Source organism: Pteropus medius, unplaced genomic scaffold (genome assembly GCF_902729225.1).
Source record: "Pteropus medius unplaced genomic scaffold, Ma_sr-lr_union100, whole genome shotgun sequence".
Classification (NCBI taxonomy): Eukaryota; Metazoa; Chordata; class Mammalia; order Chiroptera; family Pteropodidae; genus Pteropus; species Pteropus medius.
Window position 1 is genome coordinate 10,664 of NW_024355272.1, and position 11,176 is coordinate 21,839.

The 11,176-nt window shown below is 39.3% G+C and overlaps 2 pseudogenes; both read left to right on the top strand.

Moving 5' to 3' along the window:
• The first annotated feature begins 629 nt into the window (after positions 1–629).
• Positions 630–1,439, top strand: LOC120599471 (putative gustatory receptor clone PTE01; annotated as a pseudogene).
• A 2,187-nt stretch (positions 1,440–3,626) lies between these two features.
• LOC120599470 (olfactory receptor 18-like) lies at positions 3,627–10,634 on the top strand (annotated as a pseudogene).
• The last annotated feature ends 542 nt before the right edge of the window (positions 10,635–11,176 follow it).

Genomic DNA, 11,176 nt, shown 5'->3' on the forward strand with positions numbered 1-11,176 from the left:
TGAAGATAACTATCAAATAATATAATTTTCTGATTATGAACATTCAACTGAATTTAGAATCTAGATTACATAGTTCTACCATTTACAGAGTAGATATTTTAAATAAAGGAACTTCTTGGCATTGTATTTGTATAAAATAAGACATATTTAGCTACTTCTTAATGTCTTTGAATTAGAATTTTATTCCTTAAAGAGGGAAGGGTAATTCTTATTCTATATTTTTTTCTTAACGAAGTATGTTATATTTTCCTATGATCGTGGATTTGTTATCTTGAATCTTCTTGTTCTTCTGATACTCTACAGTCAAATTTCTCTCAAGTAAGTATGCATAAAAAGAGGTAAATAACAAAGAAACAAATAAGAGAACAATTTTAAGAAGAAAGAATTTGTCATACTGAGAAATACTGCTCAAGGTACTGGGAAGTATGACCTCACAAGTCAGTTGCTAGAATCCAAAATATGGAAACAATGCAGTGTGCCATTTACTTATTTCCTGTTTCCAACCCTCTTTTCCTTTGCAAAAGATGTCCAAGCTACATAAAACCACAAAATCTACCACGTGTCTCAGAATTCATCCTCATGTAAGTCTCAGATGATCTGGAACTTCAGCCTCTGTTTTTTTCCTGTCCATGTACCTGGTTGCCATATCGGGGAATCTGCTCATCATCTTGACCTTCAACTTGGACTCTCACCTCCCCATCCCCATGTACTTCTTTCTCTCCAACCTTTCCATGACTGACATCTGTTTTATCTCTACCACTGTCCCAAAGATGATCGTGGACATCCAAACTCATGGGGGCTGCCTGACTCAGATGTCTTTTTTTTATCCTTTTGGATGTATGGATGTTATGCTTCTAACTGCAATGGCCTATGACCAGTTTGCGGCCATCTATCACCCTCTGCACTATGCAGTCATCATGAACCCATGCCTCTGCTGCTTCTTAGTTTTGATATCATTTTTCATCAGCCTTTTGGACTCCCAACTGTACAATTCAATAGTACAACTTACCTGCTTCGAGAATGTAAAAATTTCTAATTTCTTCTGTGACCCTTCTCAATTCTTTCATCTTGCCTGCTTTGACACCTTCACCAATAACATAGTCATGTATTTTGTTGGCACCATCTCTGGTTTTCTCCTTATCTCAGGAATCTTTTTCTCTTACTATAAAATTTTTTCCTCCATTAAGAGAGTTCCTTCAATAGGAGGTAAATACTGAGCCGTCTCTATCTGTGGCTCTCACTTGCCAATTGTTTGCTTATTCTATGTAACAGACATCAGAGCTTACCTTGGATTGGCATTGTTGTCTTCCCCCAGGAAAGATGTGGTGGCCTCTGTCACGTACACTGTATTTTCCCCCATGCTGAATCCCTTCATTTATAGTCTGAGGAACAGGGACTTTAAGAGTGCCCTAGGGAGGCTCCATAGCAAAACAGTCTAGTCTTAATATCCGTGTAACCCTTTTTGGAGTATGATTGAAAACCCCAGCAAAAAAAAACCCATGTAAACTGAATACTGTATCTTTGGTCACACTCTTTTTTAGTCTCATGGTTTTCATTCCTCTCCATGCTTCACATAGGAATGTCACTTTTTTTGATTTATCGTTCACAGAATTGGGAGAGCATCCTGGGATCCTTTTTCCATCATAATGAATGCATGAGAGGTTCTCCTCAACCACTCTGATATGCAGGTGAAATGCACGACTCTCTTGTTATTTACTTAAACTCCATATCCTTTTCCACAGTTTCTGCATATGTTCCATGTAAATTTTGCATATGTCAAATCTATTTTCAGGTAATTTTTGAGGATACAAGTAATTTCTGTGGATTTTATTGAAATCTCGGGAGTTTTATAAATACTGATGACGGGGTCTATCGGAGAAGGTCATCAAGAAGGGGTGACTTCCACTTAACCCAAGAGTTGAACCTGGGGAACCAGAGTCTGCTTGCCCCACCCCTCTCCTTGGGATGTTCATTCCACTTACCTACACTCAGCTAGAAGCAGGTCCAAATATATAGCCTTGAGATTGTAATGTGTTGAGACCATCTGGATGTCATAGATGACTGAAACCAGTTAAGGCCTCTTTTATACATTAATTTATAAGATTTGGTGGGCAGTGCGTAGATCTTGTGTTGCAGCCACTGAAGAAAAGTCTTGTATGTAAATTCTTTACCTTATGAAAACTTCCACCTACCAATCTGGAGTGATCTATTTCTCTCTTTGGTCTCTCTTTGGGCCTCTGTGCATGGGGACTAGTTTCAAAGTTCACCCTGGAAGCTCGAGAGATTGCAAACCAACATGGTCTCCCTTGTTAAATATTGACCATATATGCAGGGGTTTATTTCTAGGCTTTTGATGCTGTACCATTGGTCTCTGTGTCTATATTGAATCCAGTCCTATGTCCTATTGTGGCTGATACTGGTGGTCCCTGCTCCTCTGCCTTGTGTTTAGCTGTGTGTTTATGTTTAAGCTTTGCTGTCCTCTGGGTTGAATGAAGCAAAACGAGTCCTTCCTGTGTCCCACTAAAAGGATGGGGAAGCTTCTTACACACTCTACTTTCCCTTTCCCACGCAAGTAAGAAATTTCTCTAGTTGAAGAGTTCCCTCCTGGTCCTAAGTATTGCTGCCCTGGATGGTGGGACAATGTGTGAAGCTGTTCTTCCTTTCCTTTGTGTGGTGATTCTCAGGTGTTTTGTTCCACTGCATTGCTGAAGCTTCCTAAGTGGAGTGCTGAGCTCCCCCAGGGCTGTTTTTATTCATGAGTAGCCGACTAATCGTTGATCTTTGAGGGGGAAACAGAGGTTCGTGTGCTACTTCACCATCCTGTCACACTTTTTCATATCAGTTAATGACAAACCAGTTGCTAAATTTCTCATTCAGGGTCTTCTGAGCCATGACAACTGCGTGGATAGGACGTAGCCGGTTGCAAAGTACTGTCATTCCCATACAAACTCACTTTATCAACTGGAAAAAAAAAAACAGAAACACTAAAAGTGCCGCAAGCATAATTATTTAAACGTTAGAATTGGTGAACACAAAGTGAGCTAAAGAAAATACATCGTGCGATAGGATGAGCTCTTCTTAATGAGCAGAAATCAGAAGCCACTGGGGACATTTGTTACATTTGGGCACAGAATGGTTGCAGATGTGTGTGATATCAATGGAGGGACTCTGGTGATGGAAGAGAAACCATGCTAGCTTTTTCTGACTGCATGTCCTGAAGAAACCTGCTGGAGTCTGCAGAAACACCAAATTAGAGGCAAATTCTACTCATATGCCGGTTTATCTGCAGGGAAGTTTAGCTGAGAAAATTGTAGTGTGATGGATTGTGGACGTGTTGGAAAGCAGAGAGACATCTTTCCAGTCCTGTGGTGCTTAGAGGAAATGTCTTGAGAGAGGGGGAGGCCTGTGTTGTGCAAAATCCCATTAGTGCCCAGTACCTCCGCCTCCCGTATTCAGACCCATTTCTTGAGTGTGTCCTGGGTCTACTGACTCGCTTCCAACCAACACATGGCAAAACGGATGTGACGTCACTTCTGAGATTAAGGTGTAAAAAGACTCTGGGTTTCATATTCTTGGCCCTTGTTTCTCTGTCACCTATGTGTTTGTCCTAATGAGAGCCAACAGCCATGTGTGAGCTTCCCTGTGACAGAGAACTGAGGAAGGCCTCTGGTCAACAGCCCACAGGAACCCATCTTTCCAAAATGAGTGGACTTGGAAACAGGTCTCTTCCCAGTCCAACTCTGAGAGGAATGCAGCCCTAGCTGACACCTTGAGTGTACTCGTTAGATGCTCTGGCTCATTTCAGAGAAGTAGGAAGTTATAAATAAGTGTATAAAAGTCCACAGTTTTCTAATATGCCAACATATATCAATGAGAGGGAAAAATCAGAACTTCGGCTGCTATTTAAATAGGCAAAAGAAACAAACAAACTACGAAATACCCTTTAAAAAGGGACACGAAAATTTTCTTTTAGAAACAAATATTTTATTAACTGAGAAAATGGAAATAGTTTCAGATTCTTGTTAAAGAACCTAATTCTCCCTAATTTACATAATAATAAATGGATTTACAGATGTCTAAGTCGAAAAGTCATAAATTGAAGAGAAAAATATCTGTATTTTATGTTAAGATCTTTGAAACTGAATGTCAGAAACGAAGTGTACAGCTGAGCTTTTTTCCTGAGAAAAAGGGTCCAGACCCTTCTATGCACATTTACTTTTCTCCTTTTCCTCTTCTGTTAATGTTAGGTGGTCCTCAGAGATTGAGAGAACATGGGCCAATTTTACTAATTATGAGCTCTGTGCATTGATCTCTCATGGACACATGGGAGTAAACAATTAGGCAGTGCCTCCAGCCCTTCAAGATGCGAGTCCCAGTTAAGCTTCATACCTGTATTTTCCTCCCAGACTTGTCGCCTGCAGCAGGAGATCCATGCCTGAGTGTCTTCCTCCCAGTCCTGAGGACAGGACCTCATTCCTCATCATTCACCAGGCAGGAGAAGGCAGTGGACCTAATCTCCTAGGTCATGGCCCAGCAGAGACACAACACAGAGCAGTAAGTGCCAATGCAGATGGTGGGTGAAGGAGGTATTATGGAGAAACTTGTTTCTTTGTTAGCAAAGGAGTGAAACAGATGAGATGTCCAGACAGGAGAGCATCAGTATGCAAAGTCAGCTCAGAGGAATATAAAGTTTATGGTATTTATTTCTGTTGCGGATTTCAGAATTCTCGTTTAGAATTCTGCTCTTTGCCACTTCCATTCCTAGATTCCGAAGTCATCGACCATACCTGAGCAGGAGATGGATCCCAAAATGATCACAAACGCTATGATTGTGATCATGATGGGGATAAGGAGAGTAACCCTAATATCACAAACATTATTGAGGTTTTACTTGTCTGAGGCTCAGAGGTATGAGTTATGTAGCTTTAATTTCAAATTTGCATGATTCCCCCAAGTTGGGGTGCACAGATTATTGTTATTTTACAATTGAGAAAAGAGGCACAGTATTCTTATTTAATTTAAACCAAGTCCTTGGGAAAAAAGGGTGAAGGTTGTGAGCGCATCTGAGCAGTGAGATCTATTCCCAGGGTGCAGGGTGCAGGATAATGTCTTTCCATACAATTTAGGTTCATGTGGCTATCGAGCCCTTGATATGTGGCTACTTCAAATTGAGATGTGGTGTTAGCATATAATATTGGATTTTTGAAGATGTTCTAGAAAAGAATGCAAGGAATCTCAATTTTGTGTGAAAGTATAATATTTTTGATATAATCGAATATGTAAAATGTTAAAATTGAAAGGAATCAATAAACCTCAAACCTAGTCAACCTTCCCTTTCTAGGTCACCGCAGGCAGAATGCCTGCAGGAAAGTGACTCAGTGTCGTTTCTTTCTTTCTTCCTTTATTTTCCATAGTAGTTTTTATCTATATAGCCAAAATTGGAAAATAAACCAAATATTCTACAACAGGTGAAGAGTTAAATACAATTTGTTACATCCATGCCATGGAATACTAGTCAGCAATAAGAAGGAACAAATCTTTGATACACCCAATAACTTGGCTGGATCTTAAGAACATTATTCTGAGTGAAAAAAGCCAATATCTACATATTACTTCCTGTATGATTGCATTTACATAACATTCTCAAAATGATAAAATTAAAGAAATAAAAAATGCATAAATACTTGCCAGGGAGTAGGTGTGGGGAAGGAGGCAGTAACAATAAAGGGACAGCATGAGGAACTTCCATGTTGTGATTGAATGTTCTGTCTCTTGAATGTGGTGATAGTGATTACACAAATCTATACAAGTAATTAAATGTCATATAATCCCAAAGACTTACTTCAAAAAAATGAACAAACAACTGAAAAAACAAGTGCATTTAAACTGGTGTAAGGTCTGTTAGTTAGTTTTACCATGCCGGTTAGTTTTTTGGTTTTGACGATGCTGATTCTCATTGAATCCCCAGCACCTACATTACCCCTGGTGCAGAGCAGGCAGTCAAAACAAAGTAAAACAAACAAAAAATACACATATAACTGTGTTAAACATTGATTACTGTTCGTTAGTTTACAGGGACACAGCATCCTCCATATGGCTGCCACACACTGGGAGCTTTCCTTACTGGTCTTTCATCCCTTCAAGGGATGTGCGTGAGACTAAAGAAATAAATGAGACACTGTCATTTTTTTCCATGTGCTGTTCCCAGAGTGACTCCTTGAACCTGACTAGGGAGTCATGGAAATCTTTGATTTATAGCCAAGCTGGACCAAAGTTGTAGGTAACCTGGGGCCCTTACAGTTGGTATGTGAAGTGAGGGAGAAAGTAGATTCGTGGCACTGAGCCTTTAACCTATGGAATCTGACACTCTAGACAGATAGTTTCAGAATTGAGTTAAATCATAGGACACTCAGCTTGTATCATGGAGAATGGTTTGATGTGGGGGATCCTAGCCCCCACATTTGGTGACCAGAAGAGCCGGAAATGAAATGTTCTATGTAAAGTAAATGAGACATGAAGGAGGTAAAAAACTGGGCACGTTTTTCCATACAGGGCCAAGGACTTTTTTATTTTCTATTTTTGATTTTTTAAATTTTATTTATTTGTTTCAAGTATACAGTACATTGGTTAGACATTTATATAGTCTATAAAATGATCCCCCTAATTACTCTTTCTCTCATCTGGCTCTCCATCTAGCCAATATATTAATGCTAACTGTAATCCCTATGCTGTGCTCCCCATCCCCCTGACCATCTATTAACTACTAATTTGTATTTTTTAAACCCTTTACCTCATTCTCCCAGCCATACAACCCTCCTCTCCTCTGTCACCAGATTGTCGTCTATATTTGCGAGTCTGTTTTGATTAATTTGTTCTTTTTGTTCCTTAAATTCTGCATATAAGTAAAACTATATGGTATTTATCTTTCTCTGACTTATTTCACTCAGCATAATACCCTCTACGTCCATCCATATTATTGCAAATATTAGGATTTCATTCCTTTTAATGGCTGAGTGATATTCCATTGTACACATGAACTATAACTTCTTTATCCAATATTCTGTGGATGGGCATTTAGGCCTCTTCCATATCTTAGCTATTGTAAATTGTGCTGTATGGCCAAAGACTCAGTTTAATTATAATTTAGTCAGAGTGTCCACGGCCATTAGTGGATTTTTGAGGGCAATGGGTGCTATTACAAAAGAGAATTTAGACAAAGCAATAGTCCCAATGATAAAAGTGAGGCATAGACGTCCTTTATTTTTATGTTTGAGAATTTCCTAAGATTTTAGAGGCTATCATGTAAAAATTTAGTGGCATCATTAGTTATTGCTGTAATTTGAGACATGGTATTGGTTGAGGACATGAAATTTTGCCAATTGGTGCATTTCAGCTGATGTTAATGTTAATTCAGAACCTGTGCTGAAGAAATGCAAAAGCCACTTGGTACCTATTAGCTTTTCTTCTATAAATTCTTTCATTATATTCTGTAGTTCTTGCTGGGTCAAATTGTTCACCTCTGTTTCTGTTTTTTGTTTTCTTTCCATACCTAGGTTTCTGTGTGTGTGTGTGTGTGTGTCTTTCTTTCATTCTTCCTTCCTCTTTCTTTCCTCCTTTATTTTATTACTAGATATACTTTAAGGATGGTTCTCTCTATTCTGTTCATATTTATAGATTTCTTTCTCCAGAGAATCTCGAATTCATATCTTCAGGGTGAGGGACCTTCTCCATGATGATGGTTGCTTTGTAGGGTTCACGTACCATGTGCTTAAATCCGATTGGAATTAAGCCTTTTGCTGTGCCACAGAAGTGCGATGGGTGCCATTCTAAAACCCCGAGGATTTAGATCTTTGTCGAGACAAAGACATGGGTAACAGCAAAGCAGACACATTTAAAGGTCCTGGGAGTTCTCTGTATTTAGGAGTGCAGATCTCAGCATGACACATAGTAGCTGCATTTCCTTTTCTCCTCTCTTCTTCTCTTCTCCTCTCTCCCATCCCCACCATTCCCTTTCATTTTCCCTGTCTTTCTTTCTGTCTCTCTGTCTCTGTCTCTCTCTCTCTTTCCTCCTCCCTGCCGAATTCCCTTTAATGACTACTCTTCTGTGAGAACCACCCCGAAGGACCTATGCTGCACACAGGGCAAATAAACTCTTTCTCCTGAGCACAATAGGGGCAAATGCATGGTGAAACACACACCAATCAGGGGAAGTATCTTTCCCGAGACCCTAATGTCATTATGCCTTCATTTTAAGACACAGATAGGTCTTGGCCAAGACACAAGTCCCAGGGCTATATTAAGGAAAGATCCAACTCTATAGTTTTGTCTCCATTCGGTAGGTAATTGTAGAAACTTCTAAGTGAGGTCAGTAAGCTATATATGAAAGGATCAGAAAGACTCAATAAATGCAGCACAATGCGGCACTGTCCAAAGTGCCAGCTTGATATCACACAGCAGAACCAGAGCAAGAAAAGACACTTTGGATGCTGGTGGTCCTTTTCTCCATATCTGACTCACCACGACAAGTGCAGTGAATGCTCTGCAGGAATAGGATGGGCTCTCACCCCAAATTAGGCTTGGATACTGAGGCTGAAAATTCTACACATTCAAGAGAGTATAAAATGTTTTATTCCTCATATGGATGTCTCCTTTTGTGGATGAAGTGTAGGAGCCCATCTAAGCTGGCCTGCAAAGACATGAGAGGTCAAGGATAGTGGCTTTTTAAAAAAATTGTGGATGGGTTGTGTGGTCAAAGTGAGAGTGCCTGCATATGCAAGGTTTGAACCTCTGAATGTCGCCAAAAGAGGAAGGAGCTAGCCTTTTTAAATATTGAGATATAATTGACATATAACATGATATAAGTTTCAGGTTCAGAACATAATGTTTAATATTTGTGTATATTGCAAAATGATCATGACAAGTCTAGTTAAGATCTGTCAGAGTACATATTTGCAAATTTTTTATTGTAGGCAGAACTTTTAAGATCTACACACTTAGTAACTTTCAAAAGCAAAATATAATATTATTAATTATACTAACCATGCAGTACATTACACCCCCATGACGTTTTTATTTTCTAAGTGAAGGACTCAGGCTTTCTTATCAGGTAGTCCAGATGTTGGGCAGAATGGGAAGAGAACGTGGTGTGGTTTAAAATTTGTAAGTAGCCAAATATCACACACACACAAAAATGGAATCAGATTCTTTATTACATAGCTCTTTTATATGTTTATAAATAGTCCAAATCAAGGGAATTAATTGCACTGCATTTGGATGAATTAAATATATTTAAATGTTTATTAGTGTCCTTTAATTAAAGAAACTAATAAAGAACATTTCTTTTTTTCTTAAGGGAGAAGGATATTTCTCATTTCTTTGCTTTCCTTCACAGGAGGGGACTGATAGGTTATGGAGTTTATAGATTTTTAGATCTCTAAATAACCTTGCTCCTCTAATTTCTCTAGCTCATTCTTTCCAAAGAGATGCATGTAGTAACAGGTTAATGGAGCAAATTCAATGTGAAAAAGGTTCTCAGAGGAATGTTTGTCATAACTTGGAAATACTACTGAAGGAGTATGGTCTTCGAGTGTGAATACTTTATTTATAAATTGCTTAAACTCAAAATATAGACTCACTGATGGATACTTGTATACTCATTTCCTTTATACCAATCCTCATTTATCTTCCAAAAGGTGTCTGTGCTCTGTGGAACCACAGAACATAACAGGTGTCTTGAAATTTCTCCTCCTGGGACTCTCAGATGATTCAGAACTGCAGCCTCTAATTTTTGGCCTCTTCCTGTCCATGTACCTGGTCACCATGCTGGGGAATCTGCTCATCATCCTGGCCGTCAGCTCTGACTCACACCTCCACACCCCTATGTACTTCTTCCTTTCCATCCTGTCCATGGCTGACATTGGTTTTACCTCTACAACCATCCCCAAGATGATTTTGGACATCCAAACTCACAGCAGAGTCATCTCCTATGCCAGCTGCCTGATTCAACTGCTTTTTTTAAATCTTTTTGGATGTCTGGACAATACACTCCTAACTGTGATGGCCTATGACCGGTTTGTAGCTATTTGTTACCCTCTGCACTACCTGGTCATCATGAACCCCCGCCTCTGCAGCTTGCTGGTTCTAGTGTCCTTTTTGATCAGCCTTTTGGACTCTCAGTTGCACTGCTTGTTGATGTCACAACTTTCCTTTTGCACAAATGTGGAAATTCCTCATTTCTTCTGTGACTCTCCTCAACTCCTCAAGCTGGCCTGTAATGATACCTCCACCAGTGAAATATTGATCTATATTATTGGTGCTATCTTTGGTGGAGTTCCACTCTCAGGGATCATTTTCTCTTACTATAAAATTGTTTCCTCCATTCTGAGAGTCCATCTTCAGGTGGGAGGTATAAAGCCTTCGTCACCTGTGGTTCTCACCTTTCAGTTGTTTGCTTATTTTATGGAACAGCCTTTGTGGTGTACTTCAGTTCAACTGTTTCACATTCTCCCAAGAAAGGTGTAGTTGCCTCAGTGGTGTATACGGTTGTTATCCCCATGCTGAACCTCTTCATCTACAGTCTGAGGAACAGGGACATGAAGAGAGCCTTGCAGAGGCTCCTCAACAGAACAGCATAGTTTCTGTACTGCTCCCCTCTCCCATTTTTTGGTCTATGTATTAGAAATTACTGCAAAACCAAACTTCTGGAATTGGTATAAATGCCTCTTTTGGCACACAATTTTTGTAGCTCATGGTTTTCATTTCTTTTGATCTATTATATCTGAAAGTTGCTCATTACGGTACATATCTGATGGGATTAAGGGACTATTCTATGATCCTATGTATGTCAAAATCACTGCACAATTGAATTTAATTACAACTATGAAATCTTATGTATTTGTCACCAATGACCCAGGCATCCTTTAGATATTGACAACTCTCTTTTGAATACATAGCTATATTTGATTCCCAACCGTTTTCACCATCCATGCCTATTTTTCATGGAAAATAGTTTCCATAAAACTTTGGCTTCGTTCAAATTCAGATTGTGTGAAAAAATGTGTTACTGGTCCTGAATCCACGATTCTTACTTGAAACACCCGAGGAGCTTTGAAAATCTTCATGGCTGAGTCCCATCACCATAGATTACAATTTAATTGGACTGGAGACTGAAGATGGT